General features: G+C 37.0%; 1 protein-coding gene and 1 long non-coding RNA gene across 6 annotated transcripts in view; both read left to right on the top strand.

Moving 5' to 3' along the window:
• LOC107981912 (carcinine transporter) overlaps positions 1-17768 on the top strand; it is a 535006-nt gene that overhangs the window by 72194 nt on the left and 445044 nt on the right. The window lies entirely within an intron of this gene.
• LOC107981952 lies at positions 1729-6791 on the top strand. Of its 3 annotated transcripts, none has more exons than XR_004227993.1 (10): positions 1729-2738; positions 2846-3105; positions 4525-4763; positions 4972-5019; positions 5114-5347; positions 5443-5523; positions 5607-5781; positions 5847-5939; positions 6018-6195; positions 6279-6791. It is a non-coding gene; the product is annotated as an uncharacterized LOC107981952 (long non-coding RNA). The 3 variants fall into 3 exon arrangements; XR_004227991.1 differs by having other exon boundaries at positions 6018-6199; XR_004227992.1 differs by having other exon boundaries at positions 5114-5368; positions 6018-6199.

Genomic DNA, 17768 nt, shown 5'->3' with positions numbered 1-17768 from the left:
GCTTCTTCTGGCAGATGAGCACAATTATGATTCTTACAATGGTACGTCAATGGTATCTGTGCCTTTAAAAGCCGAATCTAATTTTACTCTCTCAGTAAAGTTGAATAATTTTTTACAACTTCTTACGTCATTAAGAGTGGCGTTCTTGTTACTTTCTAAAACTGATGTGGAGATATTTTCTTCAACTTCTGCAATACTGATCAAAGGAATTATGCCCGTAATAGTAGCATTCTGTTTGAATCTGTTTTTAATTTTTTTTAAAGAATGATTCCTCAAGCTTCGCTCTTAAGCGCCGCAGATGCCTTTCACTGTATGGAGGTCCCCATTGTTTTCGACAACTCATTATTTCTTCGTTTCTTGAAAATGCCTGTAAGAAAATATGAACATAAAAATGTTTTTCAATATGCACATATAATTAAACACAATTTATTTATTCATTTATGATTTATTTATTTTAAAATTTCAAGTCTGAACAGTGTACCAGTTATAAAAAAAAATTTTAATTTCAAAATGTGTATATCTTTTGACAGCTGAAAACTGATACACTGTTCAGACTTAAAACTTGATAAGTAAGCCATTTGTGTTCATTTGGTCATGTCAGAATAGTTTGATAAGCATTGAGAGAGCAGAGGGTCTACTTCAGTCTGATGTGAATGCGCAAACGTCCCAATTTGACAGTAGAGTAGGCCTAAAATTGTCTGAACTTACTAGGAAGTGTACGTTTACTAAATCCAAATTTGTAACTAGTATTCTCTAATTATAATGACATTGATAACTGATACTCTAAAATGTGGAGCAGGTGCTTTGGATGCTGTCTTTTACAGATTGAAAATACTCTTTACACAGCTGGCGAACCTGGAAGTACAAAGTTTATTTATGTAGATGTATTGTAAATTTAATTAATAATAATACTAAGAATAACATTTTGAATAAAAAGATAAATTTAATAACAATCTTGAACTTTTACAAACGTAGGAACTTGATAGTTTTAGTATCATATGAGATATAATCAAACGACTTTTTAAAACTATTGCTTATATAAAATAATCAAGGTACACTACAAAATGAAACAGTTGAAATGAAGTAAAATAATTATAATTATACTAATGGTTCTGATGATACTTGAAGAGGAATTGATGTCGAGCAGCTAATATAGAAGCTAATACTCGAAGAAAAATTGATGTCGAGCAGTTGATACCGAAGCTGGCTGGTTGGGATGACGGAATCCACAAACTTCACACAGATCCAGAACATGATAAAAACAGATATTTTATTGTATGCATACCACATAATTATGAAGCTACATCATTCTGATTATATGGAAATTGAATTTTCAAACTGCAAACCTTACTATGTTTCCAAATCAACTAAATTTTATGGAAATAAATACGTTTACTCATGCTTTTGACATTATATATTAATAATCATTTTTATGAAAAAATTCAACAGATTATCTTACTTTGCTTCTACAAACTTTATGGAATAATAGCAAAACTTCTTACAATAACGTGTAGATAAAAGATTCTTAAACTGCAGTATGCTCCTGTTGGGCTGAACATTGAAATTACGCTTTCTATGTTCTTTAACACCGCAACTTCTTAATTTCTTAACAAAGAAAATGAATATAATGTAAATCTGTAAATGAATAATGCTTCATTATTATTTCAAATATGAGATGTATAGTTGATATACATAAATTTCACAAATTAGTAAACACGAAATATAAACATTGAAGTAGATTAGAGTCAACGATTGAAATCGATTTTTCAGTTAGTTATATAGATATATAGAATTACGTACACTAGATATACAATACAATAAGGAAATAAATTATCACCTGCATTAAAGCTGTTACTGTTGGTGTTAAAAAGTCTTATGTTAAAACTCCTTGTGCTCATCGGTATGGGATCGTCGCTGACCACAAGCGGACCGTGAGTTCGTGGAACGTAGACAGATTTCAATGTACACATGCGAGCACACAGCCAGTCGTCTCTGCCAGCCACTCTTCAAAAAATAATCACTGCAGTCGCTTTATATATGATAGTATAGTATATCACAAGTTTTCACTCTAGAACTTCAAGCCTTGCTGATTGCTGAGACGGTATACAGCAAACACGTGAGGACAGCGAACAAAGACCTATGTTCGCTCGTTCGCGAGTATAGTATAGAGAGAGTAGCCGGCAGAGTGTAACAAATAGAACGTTTTTCGGACCCGTTGTATCTTGCACGCCTGCGATTGGCTGAGAGACACGTGACGAGCTGGTTGCCGCCGACTCGCGCCGAATTTTGCCGGCTTCAGTCGTTCAGTAGTTATAGCTTCGCACAACCACAGTCGCTTGTTACGACATGGCAACCTCGTGTATACTTCGTAGAATCTCGCATTGTACAGACGGTTGGTGTTGTTGCATTCGCTCGTTCGCGAGTATAGTATAGAGACTACGTGTAGAGAAGGCAGCCGGCAGAGTGAAATAAACAGGACGTTTTTCGGACGCGTTGCATCTTGCACGCCTGCGACTGGCTGTGAGATACGTGACCAGCTGAATTCCGCCGACTCGCGCCGAATTTTGCCGTCTTCAGTCGTTCAGTACGCTACAGCTTCGCTCAGCCACATTCGGCTTGTTTTGACCTGGCCACCTCGTGTATACTTACTTCGTGGAATCTCGTATTGTACAGACGGTTGGTGTTTCGAGAAGGACGTCCAGAACTTACTTGTGAATGCTTTCAATTCTTTTTCGAAGGTGCGTTTTCTTTTTAATACAAAAATTAATGATTTCTTACATGTTTTCATACCGGTATTGTAGCTGTAGAAAATAAATTTTCGTTTCATCGCACGTTACTTTTGCAGGTTATATGTAAGTTGCAAAATGACATTAAAAGATCAAAGCAAATGGTACGTTATCGAGTTCGCCTCGAACAACGAGGATGAAAATGAAGAAGCAGAATCAGAAATTGTACCTGATTTTTGGCTGAGTGGGGATGGAAAATATGTGTTTTAGCCTCCTACTTCCATGAAAGCTAGTCAGGTGATAAAAGCAATTGCTAGTAGGAGACAGTCATCGGGAAAGTGGTGCCGTTTTGACGTACAAAGAGTCTTTTGGGATGCAGGTGAGAGTTTTTTTTTTGTTGTTCTTAATTCGTTAATAGTAAGAGGCCAAGAAGCTTTATTATATACCGATATATATTTTGATATTTTGTTGGCCACTACGCAAAAATTCTTGATAATAATACTTGTATTCAAAATAACCTAGAAATTAATGAAATGCGCGATTTTTTTTTCGAAAAAAGTTAACGCGAAAGTAGTGTCGTATGTCTAGTACAGAAGAAAGGTGTTCAGCTCTATAGTATATACACATGCGTGCACGCATGATGTAGTATGCGATGACATATACATAGATTTACTGACTCTCTGACATCGTGTAGAAGATATCCCGCGCGGCTGCATATATACAGCTGAGCGCTGCAAGAGAGCGAGACGCTTTAGCGAGAACTTACGCCGTCGACAGGCAGTCGTTGAATAAGTTTGGACCGAGAAGACGCGCCGAGAGATGGTGTGTAACGTTGAATAATTTCAGATGCGTGGCAGTGTCCAGCAAAGTCGATAAACTTGGACGAGAAACCGATCACCGGCCGGTATATAAAGAGCGGATTTTTTCGAATACTCAGCTAGCTCCTCCGTACACGTACCCCTGGTTCGTAGCGACGATCAAAGCCGCGTGTTTTCCGCGCGCGTCTCCGACGGCTCGCCGGCCCGTCGTGACACTCTCTACTCATCGTCGTCCCCCTTGCGCTTGCGCACGAGAATGTGTCTCTCCATATAGGCGCGTTAATTGCGCTCGAGTAGAGAGATAATAGTCCTGACGTTCTGACTGCGACTTTCCATTTAATTAACTTTCCGCGGGCTTATACGTTTTCCGCGCGAGAAAACACGCGCGCGCGTCTATCCCGGGAGGTGTATATGTCGTCCTTGCTTTTTTGGCTTCGATTTCTACATTTTTTAGAACCACGATTGTGTTTCGTGCGAGCGTATTGTACATCCAGCGGTAATGCGAAGGGAATAATGGAAGTAGACTCTTTTGTTCGGCAGTTAATTTTAATTTTTCTCTCGCAGAATTAAATTAATTTTTAAGAATATATGATTATTTATTTTAGCAATATTTACACGAAATATCAATTCACTATCAGAATTTATTGCAACAAGTATCGTTTTCGTCATAAAAATTTCCCATACATAATACATTCTTTAATATGCTAACGGATAAATAAAAATTACGTATGAGAGACTACCAGCGTGTGAAGTCGTAATTCCCCTTTTTTCTTTTTCTATACATATATAATTTTCATGAAGTTTTAATAATAAGGAAAAATGAATGCGCTTAACAATTGTTTCATAATAACAGAAAACGCATTATAGATATTATGAAAGTGAACAAAAAGTTACTTAATGATATTTATAGAAATGACTATACATTGATTGAAAAAGCACATCTTACATTTTACGAAATTAATACATAATGTTTATTTCAGCGGCCACGTCGTATGCCGAAGCTACTTCCAAGGCAAAGTTGGCTTTGAAATACTCTGATATAGAAGAGCAGTACCAATTACTTGAAGCCAAATCAGCTCGAAAGAATCGCACAGGAAAACGTATTACATCTTCTGACAGTTCTGACGACGATGCGGAGGGAAGCAAAACATTGAGCAAAAAAATTAAAAAAAAAATCATTTATCCAAAATACGTACTGTTCCGGAGGCATCCATGTCCAGTGTGTATAATTTTATTATCAAAATACGAACCATCTATTAACATATTAACTCATTATTAAAATATTTGGCCACGTTTGATTACGAATAGTTACAGTCAGTATTATGTGTTATTTTGTAGTAATTAAAAACGATTTCATTTTTATATTTATATCAATGTACGCCTTTAGATTGATTACATAATTACATCCTTTATATATTTATTTTAAGATGTTGCAATGGAAAGCAAACACAAAGCTACTAGTGTCAATGATTCTGGTAAAAACTATTTTTTAAATATAACCTATTTTGTTTATATTTCTCCAAAAAGTTCGTCATTTTGAATATCTTATTTATAATGATAATGCCTTAGGAGATAAAGTTCAACCAAATGACTCTAAATTGCTTGATGATGCAATGGTAAATGAGAAGGACTAGATGTTTTCGTTTAGAAACACAGATATTTTCAAACCATTGGAAAAAAAAGCACACAAATTTCAGATCAAATACACTGAAAATAAAGATAATTATGACGATAAGGAAACCTCTGCTACAAGCTATAATACAGAAAAAACACCAACTGAGAAAATAAGCAGACAACAAACAGGTTTATTTTTAAACTCATCAAGTACTAATAACTTTAAAAAACATGTCTGATTTACTAATGTAATAAAAATATAATTATTATTGTTATTTTTTTAGGAATGATGATAAATCAATCCATTGACATTAACAAGAAAATTAGGAAACAAAAAGATATTACTGATGATGCTGAAAAGTTTGGTAAATAATTTATTCAAAATTTATTCTGATTCTATTTTTTGAAATAATCTCATAATAACATGTTGTTCTAAACAAATATTTAGAGTTAGCTTCAGAGCAGCACGAGTTTGATTATGCAGAAGTAGAAAATGGGATGGATCAGAGCAATCACGTCGATAAAAATGGAGACAAACATGACATTGTCGGTCAGTTACAAGCTGAAAAAAACAAAAGCTCACCAAGAAGACCTTGTCATCCCAAGCACAAGTAGAGAAGAAGGTGCTTATTAATTCGTTATTTCCAAATATTATACTAAAATAATTTATTAATTATAATCATTGCAGAACCCCAAAAGAGTAAAAAGAGCAAGAAAAGTCGAATGTCACAGGAAGAAAAACAAAATATGGAACCAGTGGAAAAATTAGATTATCTAATTGGTACGAACATTTTGTAATAGAAAGGTTGAGAAGCATTATTATTTAAATAAAAATTTATTTTTTAAATCATATTTTCAGCGCTAAATGAAGAGATACTTAGTTAACGTTGCGGCCTTTCTGCAACATCAAGTCAATCAACAATAGGCATTTCATCTGAGGATATGATAAAGCTCCAAGATAATTTATTGTGCGACTCGGAAACTAAATTGATGAATTGGAATTGCCTTATTACGTCAGAAGAGGAATTTTTTGATAAGTTAGTAAGTTATTTAATACAAAAAGGTTTTCCAATATTTAGATTTATATTTTAAATATAACATTTTTTTAAATCTCTTTTAGAGATCCTATTTTCGAACTTTGAAAACAGGTGAACCTAAAGATTTTGTTCGAGCAGTTTTAAGAAAATGTGTCGACGACAATGTTGGTGTTCTTTTCAGTGGAAAGGGACAAGGAAAAAAGAAAAATTTTAAAGAATTACCAGTGTACGATTTACTGTTACGTAAGTCAATCATTAAAAAATTGTTTGTTTAATTATTTTCCGAAACATACCGGAAAAGGAAAGGGGAAAGGAAAGAGGACAGAAAAACAGCGAAATCACGAAGAATCTGAAGATGCAGGAAGCAGCAGCGAAGAACATTAAAATGTTACAATTTTTTTTTTGTACATTTTGGATATATTTTTTGTGCTTTTTAAGATATGTATTTTTTAGTAAGCGTTGAAATACTTGTAGTCTAAGAAACAGTTGGGTTATGCTTTGTCATAGTATGTAAAATTCTATTCAAGGATTTTTTTTCCTTTTTTTATAAAGTGCGCACTTATTACAATGATCCACCGTAACAGTTGTAATTGCTTGTATACAGAGTATGTTGTGTAAATTGTTTCTATACTCAACATAAAAGAAGAAATCGAATTAAAAAAACTTTTCAAATTCATAAAACATCGTTAATACCTACCATTTCAAAAATTTTGTAAATTTTTAAAAAGTAATTTAAAACCTTCTGAAAACGTTTTATAAACGTTTTTTTAGAAAACTGGAGGCTGTATAAGTATATGAAGATGACGTTTTTCAAACGTGTTTCAAACCCTTTTAAAACGTTTTACTAACAATTGTCAAACGTAATGTGCATCATACAAAAGTGACCCACTGAAATTCCCGATTCTTAAAACGTTTTACAATTACTACTAGTAGACTATAGACCAAGAAATAAAAACAGATTTTAAACGTTTTTATAACATTTTTAAAACCATAATCTAACGTTTTTAAAACGTTTGGTATTAAGACTTCTGGCTTCAGGCGGCTTCAGAAACGGACATTTCCAACGTTTTTCAAACGTTAATAAAACGTTTTTCAAACTAGATTTACAAACGTTAAAATGGTTTAGAGTAAAACGTTTTTTTAACCTTTTAAAACGGTTCTGTGCTATCAGGGAAGCGAAACTAGAAATTTATCTCGAAAATAACGCAAAATAATCTTATAAATACGCTCAAATTTATTTACTAAAATATGCATGCGGAGGATAATATACATATATACTACGGTAAAAATAGTATTATTAACATTTACAATAAAAATTTCTTTCAGATTGGATTTATGATACGTAGAATTAAAATTATAAGTCGTATTATACAAAAAATGAAAAATACGCAATTTTACGAAAAAATGGTAAATATTTTGTTTTAATATTTTGCTTATAACTTCGCGGAAAATTTTTTTTCTGTCAAAATAAGGAATAAAAAAATCGATTTTTTCGAAGTTTAAAGGTGTTGTGTCCCCTTAAGTTAAAGCGCCAACTTCGAAATTTCGAGTGTTTTTTAAACAACAGGATCCTTGTCAGCATCCTATCATCACATTCAGGAATGTCAAATTTGATGACCTAGTGGAGTTGCTTGACTTCATCTACCAGGGTAAAGTTAAGGTAGTACAGGAGCAGCTACACAGTTTTATGACAATAGACGAGCTTTTGGCGGTACAGGGCCTTACAAATAGTTTTAACTTGCAACTTTTTGCTTTTTCAACACTAATCTGTTTTTGCTCTCATTACATATAGGCTGTAAGGATATCCAGAAGCCAGACCAGGACCAGGTAGCGTGGTGGGCCAAGTCTCTCTAGAAAATTCCCAGGCAGGAGATCTTCTGCTCGCAAGTCACCTGCAATATCGCCAGCTCTAGCTAAAAAATTGCCTCTGCGCAGTGCCAGGGAAGTCAAAATATTCATTGCCAGATTAGAGATGTTAAAAGACAATTCTAGCGATACTTTTTCTACTATTTTACCATTATAATTGCCTGGGCGATGCCAGAGAAGTAAGTTTCAATTTGACGTACTAATTTTTTTTACAATTTTTAATGAATTTATATTTTAAAATAACAAAAATATTGATTACGGGTATTACTATGATTACTATGCAAAGATGGCTCAAACCGACAATTACATAGAAAAGGTTAAAGAGAATCTTGTGAAAAAACAAGTAGAAGCTCAACGTTCTGAAAAAGTGAGACAATCAAGACAGCAGCATTAAGTTTCAAAGTAAATGCCAGTAGAAGCTACGTTGAAGAAGCATGCTGAGAAGAAGAAATTTATAGTAGAGGTCAAGAAGTTTTGCAAAGGTATCAGGCAAGATCTTGACTTTTTGGATGACAAAAATAAATCAGCTCCCAAAGGAAAAGATGGTAAATCTTTGTGAAAAAAGCCTTAGAGAAGAGGAATATGTCAATCAATCAAATATTGACGCTGAAAAATCTACTTCATCAAGTATGCCAGAGATTAGATTCACCACCGAGCGAGTGCAATAGCTAGGACTCGGTTCTATTGAGCGCACGTGCCTCCAATAGCTGGGATTCATAGCTGAGAAAGTGATTGTGCTTGTTCCATAATACTTTTTGGTCGACATGGAGATATGGATAATGGATTTGAATGCATTTATACTGGTTCTGGTGGAAGAGATGCATTAGGTAACTATGCTTATATATTATACGTATGGTAAATGATTATGAATTACGGCTATGATTTTTTTTTTAGGTAATGAAGAAAATTGACACCAAACTTTTACTCGTGCAAAAAAAGCCTTCGTTCTAAATTGTAGAGCGAAATTTAATGATCAGGAAGGAGCTGTGGCAACTGATTGTCGAGCTGGTATACCATTGAGAGTAGTAAGGAGTTACATTATCTAAATACAGTAAATATGCAGCAAGTGAAGGCAATCGGCTCAATTATTTTTTTTTAACTTTAGATATAATATAATCTCTTACATTGTAGATACGTTAGTCTTTACAAAGTTGACAAAGATGGAGTTCTTCTATGCAATGTGCAGACACTTTTATAAACACACTTGGAAAGGAGCTACTCAAATGGAAAACTAGTGACAATGAAGAATAACAACTAGAATTTCGTTATCTCTTACAGAACCTGTCCATATTGGTCCAATCATTGTATAGAATAATCTTGAAGATGGTAAAATTTTTTCCCTCTATTATTACTAAATTGACAAATTCATCTTCTAATTCATTCTATTTTGCACATTTAGAGCGAAGACTTACTGTTACAAATAATAGCAGTGCAAACGACAAACCAGCCAAATCTATAGACCAAGAGAAGTGGTTGGATTCTGTTCTAGATGATTGACACATCAGCTGTGCAGTTGTGCTGGTGTAAAAAAAGTTTTAACTCAAAAAAGTTGTCTACCATTTGATAAAAAAATCTGTTTAAATATTTAGAAAATGACAATAATTATGCTTAACTTGTAGACAACTTTTTTAAATTCTCACATTCACTCCATAAACATATGTGTTTAAAGTAGATCCATAAAAAAAGTTCCCTTCGAAGCCCAAAACTTAAGTAAGTCTGCGGTAGCTGAAATAATGAAAATTGTGATTTTTGGCCTTCAAAGACCTATTGTACCTGACATATGATATATATAAATATTGTTTGATGATTCTTACAGTATTCCTGAGTAAATATGATTGTTTAATTGATTATTTAAACAATTTAAGGTACATTTACACAACAAATTCAATATTCTTTTTTTTTTAATTTAAGGTGGTGAGGTCCCCTTTGTCACGTCAGCCTACTATGATCTAAACTGGCCGGTCAATACTCACGCGAATACCACGCTCGACCAAAGGAGTACCTCACCACGGTAAATGGAACTGTTCCACGGCAGGCATAACGGATACCAACAAACCAGCAACAGTCGGCAACGCAGAGCACGACAAAACAGCCAAGCCACTGACACGCGCGACGGCAGATGAAAGGGCGTCGATCCTGAATAAACCAGGTCAAACAGGGGGAGACACCCCAGATCTACCAAACAATAAGGAAGCTATAAATCTCAGCCGAACGACCCAAATAAGCAGAAATCGATACGACAATGAGGGAAATTACAATAAAGAAAACTATTACAGCTGGCCAGGCTAGGGGACACGTACTAAGGAACATGACTAATAAAAGGGGAGCCACCCCCGCTGAGACATACACCCTCCTTAAATCCTGATTGGCCAGAACCTTCCCTATGCTTATGCATTACCCTCATCCCTATAAATACCAATAGAGAGCAAGGAGGAGCATGTTTCGTAACCCGGAGCTCTTACTGGTAGGGCGAAGCTCTGTCCGACTCGCGACTTAAACTCTTTTTCTGTAACCGGACTTAGACATATTTCTACCTCAAACACGAGTTGAACTCAGTCGAGGCCTTATATCTTGTACTAATTATAATCTGACTAATTGAATAAATCAATTCACTCAGTTGCTTAATATTTGCGTACGAATTATTACATTACAAACTTCGTGCCCTTTTGAGACGAGCTACACCGCCAGAACGAGAGCGAGCTAGCCAGTCGGTAACTAAAGGTCCGCTTCGTCAAGGTAAGTCGTTCCTCCTATCATTATTCACAATTTCACGTCAATGTCGCATGTAACGTTATTGTGTCAGTACATGGTGTCTTAATATAGCTAATATCAACTCGTACAGAAGTCACTCTGAGTTACGCTACTTAGTGAGCTATCACCATCTCACCGTCAGCCGAGCTACCGGTCAAATTGCGCCCTTCTTTACCTTCTCCCTAGGCGGTATCGCGTGAGCGGGCTGCGCTAAATAAAAGGCCTCGTCAACTCGGAATTTGTAATTATTTCTATCGTGCGAGTAATCGCTCTGTGCGGCCACCCGGACGTAACAAATTGGGGGCCCCTTCCGGTCTTGGTTTTTTGTTACTAGAAGCAAGCGCGATTAGATCAACGGAAGCATGGCGTTAGGCGGACCGAATAAAGTCGAAGAAGCATTACGGATTTTAGAAATAAATGCGAAAGCGCTAGAACCCGACACACACAGGGGCGATTGGGACATCAAAAAGTACGCAACATATTTTCGCGAGCTGAGAATAAAATGTTCGAGCAAAAAACCGCAGTCAACAGTGATACAAACACGCGCCGCGATATGTGAGGCTTTAGAAGCAGAAATCGACAGGGAGGAAATTGAGAAAACGATCAACTGCAGCAAATTAGTCAATGTAGTAGGGGATTTTATAGCAGCGCGCGTAAACCCGACGTCGCTAATTAAGTTCCTGGCGGGCGACGACGAGGAAGATTTAACATACATACCCGAATTAATTCTCAAACCAGAAATGACGGAAGACTACCAAACATTAAGCCTTCCGAGCAATACGATCTCTTTCTTCGATAATTTAAACAAAACGGGACATTCGTCGAATAAACAAATAAACCCGGACGCAGTAGAAGTCAAAAAATTTCAATTTTCAACACCGCGAATAAACACCTTCAGGCCGAGAGAAGGCATACTACAATCAAGCGTGGAAGCATATAACAACGCGTCGGTGAGCGTTTTACATAGTAAAGCATCGGAAAAAATGATGCGAGACTTACCAAGGTTTGACGGAAAAACATACCCGTGCACGTATTCGTGTTGCGTTTACAACAAGCCGCGAACGCGCTCACCACGGAAGGAGAACTTGAACTTGCAAAAGTAATTTATTCAAAATTAGACTGCGACGCGTACAACTCAACAATCAATAAAACATTCAAATCAGTAAGAGAAATTAGTAAGTAGAACTTTCAAGAACGATAAAGAGCTAATGTACCACTGCTCGGTCCGTAACGTATTGGAAGGCTGGTACTCGTTCCAAACTAGAGCGGGAGTACACGGATACTACGCTAACGATCACAAAAAACTATATCGTCAACTCTGTTACCATCAGCTTGTACAGGATACTCGGGGCGATTACGTCCGATTTCTAGACACATATATACTCTCAAAAATCACTTTACCGACTTCTTGCAACATTTGTGAGGCGACATTGCTTGAGTTAACGCCAGCGGGCGAGTGCGAAAAATGTCACAAGATTTATACCGGGCAGGCAGCAATCAGGAGGCCGACCGCCTCACATTTCGTGATCGGTTTCGTAAAACTGAATCCGAACTAATCAGAAATTACGAACATGTTAGCTACCAATACGGATTAAATTTTCACTGCGAACGGTGCTATTCGGAAACGGCATTCGAATTACGAAATTTAGCTTCACTTCACATCACTCGGACAGTGGATGAACTCCGGAACGAAATCCCGCCCATCTGGTGTGAATATTGCAAAAAAATCATCGGGTTCGATCGATGCCATTTAGATCAAAAATATCAGGCGATCAAAAATAGACGACGAAAATTCTCAATAGTGGGCAGAGTGAAAGAAAAGGTTTTAGCCACGCACATCGGAGTCAGGTGGGAGTCAATCTCCGAAAGAACGATAGATAAGATAAACAGCACAGCAGTGCAAGAAGCCAAGCGATTACGGGAAAAGAGAGTAAACGAGTACGGAAAGCTATTAGCTGAACAGCGGGCGCAGGCAACCGACCAGGTACACGCCGGAACAATTGTCTCGGCTGAGACGCAGGTAGTGCGGTCACTGACCCTAAACCCCCAATACTACGGAGAAAGTAGAAATTACACGGTCACTACGGATGAACTTACGAAAGAACCCTTCTCGGGAAAAGCGCTCACAGGGGAAAATGATGGGACAGTCGAAATCAAAGAAGAAATCGAAGAAAATATAGATCACTACATGATAACGCGCACCGACGGTACGATAGGAATTTGTTTTGTAGATAGGAACTCGGAAAACGCGACACGTCTGGACTAAAGTAACTAGACGACATATTCAGTCAAAACACTACAAGCTGACACAATCCAACATCACGTAATTACTAGGTGAAATAAATGTGAACCTCGAATTACAGATGAAGTGGAACGCATATGTGGGGACCGGACTTCTCCTGATCCTAGGGACAGTAATGGCGGAAATCGGCATCAAAGTATCCGGGACCAAAAACAACCCCGGACTTATGTATCAACGAAACGACGATATACGCCTCACCTCGGGAGAATGGATAATCGCCACCGGGATCGACACAACCCCCGTTTTCGACAGCGCAGGCTTGTTCCAGCGCGCAGCGGTATTCCTGACGCAGACCGAGGACTATCGAAATGCATCGAACGGAGTCTTAATGAATCAGATGTATCTACTACATTGCAAATAAATTGATCACCGTCATGCAGATTAAGGAATATGGGCTATCAACGAGAACGATGAGAAACGCGTTGGCCCGACTCCAACGAAAAGACGAACAAGCGTTGGCAACGCCGTTCGAGTCAATAAACCAGGGGCAATACGCGAATACGGCACTGTAGAAATGTACCTATTACAAAGACAGCTAATAATCCAGGTAAAAATTCCACTAGTGACCGAGCAGGTATACAAGACCTACGAGCTCGTATCGATCCCTGTTTTCGACCCACTCGAACTACCCCGGCACACCGCGATGAAAATTGTCCCGAAAGGTGAATATCTCGTAATAAACCCAGATAACAATACCCAACCAATACCCAACGTATTGTCGGCATTAATCGAGGAGAGAACAGAGTCGGGATAAACAAGCAAGAGCAAGAACCACGAGTCGGCAGGTAGAGAGAATGCAACCAGCTAGAGTCTAAACACCAATACGCGACTACCCGCAAAGAAAGTAAGCATTTGAAAATGCATATCATATCAAATACATAAAACCTATAATCAAGTGTAGACATTATATTCATGTGTAAAATTATATAATCCTTGTGTAAACAAACTTATAACTAATCTCAGCATAGACAGGGAGCTACTCTCTAACTATGCATATATATATATATATATATATATATATTTAACCAAAACAAAACATATTTAATCACGTGTGCGACCATATAGTCAATAAATGTGAAAATAAATGAAAAGAAACAAAAAGATTTTGATTGCAAAGTTAATTTTTTTTATTAATGCTGACAAAAAAAACTAGTTATAGAGATCTTAGGTACACATAGGATAAAACTAGCTGACGTAAATTAATTCATCTACAAATAACTTAGGTTGTAAAATTTACATGACAAAGATTCTTCTAACTTGCTAGGAATTAAGACTAAAAACTATGTAGAAGTACGAACTATTCGATTATATGTGCAAGGAAAGCTTTAGGATAAATCAAGAGGAATGTACGTTTTAAGACAGATTAGGCTAAAACTATACTTAAGAATTTGTGTAAATCGAGCGACTAGGAGACGGGCAAAGATAAACAAAATAACATCCGCACTCATCCACTTCGCGCACCGCTTACTCGCTTGAGATATAAAATAAGCCAAACAAAGATTATAACTCTAGAACTAATAATACTCGTATAAGAATATAGTTAGTAAAAATATGTAAACCAGCAGCAAGAAAAGCGGAGACGAGACTCCTCGACTCGAGAAGGCTCGTACTGTTTCGCTTGCCCAAGGGAGACGTAAAATCGATGTATGTGACAAAAAAAAAATAAATAAAGAAAAGGACACTTGCCCAAAAAAAAAAACGAATAATAGCCGGAACATCATTTATCGGACCGGGTGTATCCCTAAAGGACAGTCGAGTTTGGGGAGGAGGGGATACGGACGACAAAACCAACAAACGAGAAAATTCCTTTTCTATAAGTATATATTTATTTATTTTATTTATACATCAACGGGCAGGAGTACCCTTACGAAAATATAAAAAAGCACGCAGTACAAAATACATTATCTCAAAACAAGTCAGCGTCGCTCGTCGCTGGACAGCACTTGTGACCGGGAATGCGGATCCAATTCTGTAAACAAACCAAGAAATTTTTTATTAAACACAAGCATCGAAACAGCTGACACAAAATAGAGAAATACTTACGCCCTTGCCCCGGAGACGCATCATGTGGGGTGGATGATCAAGGCGGCAACGGCAGATCGAGCAGATCCTCCAGGCCGCGTGATCCTCCCAGGACTCATGGTGACATTCAATCCAGGAGTCGGGGAAGGAGTCCCGAACAACGGGGCGCCGGGAATCGAAGACGAACTGCAAAAGAAAAATAAGAATAAACATACCGAACGACAATGAGAGGGCTTTATATGTATATATATATATATATATATATATATATATATATGGGACGTGTCACGTCAACCGGACTATCAGTGCACCCAAAATTTGGGTTAACCTAACAAGACGTTTGAGGTCTCAAAATGATCCTCTGGTCAAGGGCTTTTGAAAAAGTTCTGACCTTTTCAAAAATCCAATGTGGCGCATAAAATATGGAGTCTGAAACCCACGTTTTCATAGCACATTCAACAAAAACAATAGTAAAAATGTTCTAATTTGTGAAAAATCCCACCAAAAAGCATGTACAACTCATGATAGGACATATTATTGACAATGCTGACGGAATTCCAAAATCAAAAATGGCGGAATCAAAATGGTGGACATTATACCTCCACCAAACCCATTTTACCGCAACAAATGATTTTTGATCAGTTTAAAGTATCGATATGGGGGTTTTCAGGGTCACTGAATCTTATTTTAACCTCGACACTTCAAAATTCGAAATGGTGGATCCAAAATGGCGGACATTATACCACCACCAAACCAATTTTACCGCAACAAATGATTTTAGATCAGTTTAAAGTATCGATATGGGGGTTTTCGGGGTCATTGAATCTTAGCTTGACCTCGAAATTTCAAAATTTAAAATGGTGGATCCAAAATGGCGGACATTATACCACCACTAAACCAATTTTACCGCAACAAATGATTTTAGATTAATTTAAAGTATCGATATGGGGGTTTGTGAGGTAAATGGTTATAAATGTATTATCGGAATCAGTATTTGTGCACATGAATCTTATATTTTTCCGGTCTATTAGATTTAGAATTATCTGTCTGCGGTTTTTGCACTTACATTTTTCTATTGTTCTGTGTATATGTATATGCCTGCGTGGATGAAAAAAATATATAATTTAGCCAAATGAATCAATCTTTAATGACATTTTGTGCACTCTTATCAATTCTGGCTCCTCGTTCGTGGAGTTTTTACTGGTGATAAATGGCTTTCGCCGATATCATAAATTACTCTGTTCCTAGGTTCATTGGCATTAGAGTAATGCATGACTTTCAACGTTTCATTATTTTCTGGGATAAATCCATGCCCCATTTGTATGTTTGTGACAGGTGGACAGTTTTTAAATCTCTTTGTTATGAATTGACGAGTTTGTTCGTGATCTTTTTTGGTGTATAAGAAAAATTTTATATTGAATGATCGCCCATTAGCCCATGAATAAAGAGCTTTAACATCTAGAATTGCTTTATTTTTTGCAGCTTGTAAGCTCGCTCTTGTAGCTTCTCTCTTTACTATCGCTCCAACTCCATCGCAGCTACCTTTTCCGTGTGCTGTTGCAAAACAGTGCCATTCAGCATCAACGCCAAAATCTCTCTTATGACTCATTAAACTACTCATTTGATAACGATTTTTAAAATGCTGTTTAGCACCATCAGTAGCATATATTACCTTTTCTACTGTGGGACAAACCTTGCGAATTTCAGGTATAAGCTTTTGCTGCATTATGTATACTGCAGTGGCATCATGAGTAGTACAGTCGGACATAGATACTGTACTGAAATGCTTTAGCTTGCCTTCAGATTTATAATAAACAACATCAGAAAAAATCGTACTTTGATCATTATTAAAATGAAATGCCTGTGCAGCATCTTGGGCTGTAAAAGCATAGTTCTCAGCAAAATCCAATTGAGCAAGAACCTCTTCATCTGAAAGATTATTTTTCTTCCCAGAAATAAACTTTGATTGTTCCTTAGTGATGAAGTGATGAGGTATCAACTTTTCTAGGCTAGAACATAAAGTTTCAATAAATTCTTGCGATGTTAGGCATTATTTTATCAAAGTGTATCTATCGGTTGATTGCCACGTGCTGAAGATGACTTGATCAATATGTAATGCCCTATACACGATCCGGCGTGTAACTTCCTAGAACATATACATTTAAAAAATCCTAAAAAACATCCGACTCTGCCTATACAGCGAGCGCACGGAATGTTTCGGCCGTCCCCACTCTTCTCACCTCCTACGAAACCAACAGCTACGCAGTAGTCAACGCAGCGACGGCAGGCCATCGACGCGCATGTGTGCGTGCGCGTCCCCCTTCTCTCTCCAGCTACGAAGCCAGCATTAACAGCAGCGCGTTGCGTAACACTATTTATATGTATATGTGAGCGCATCCGAGTATGTTTGTATGAATGATAAATGTAAATATGAATGAATGATAGTATGATTGTGTGAACGTGCGAATATTTTCGGTGGCTCGATCAGCGCTCGCTTAGCGCCCTATAAAAGGCCATGCGAGGCCTGTGTTCAATCACTAGCGGCAGCATTTTCAAGCGCCCTAGTCTACTCTGGCTGCACTTTTAAGCGCCTTAGTACATATACAGAAATCTACTGCAAAATTAAGCGTAG

This window comes from Nasonia vitripennis (assembly GCF_009193385.2).
Source record: "Nasonia vitripennis strain AsymCx chromosome 1 unlocalized genomic scaffold, Nvit_psr_1.1 chr1_random0007, whole genome shotgun sequence".
Taxonomy (NCBI): Eukaryota; Metazoa; Arthropoda; class Insecta; order Hymenoptera; family Pteromalidae; genus Nasonia; species Nasonia vitripennis.
This window is presented reverse-complemented; position numbering and strand designations above follow the sequence as displayed.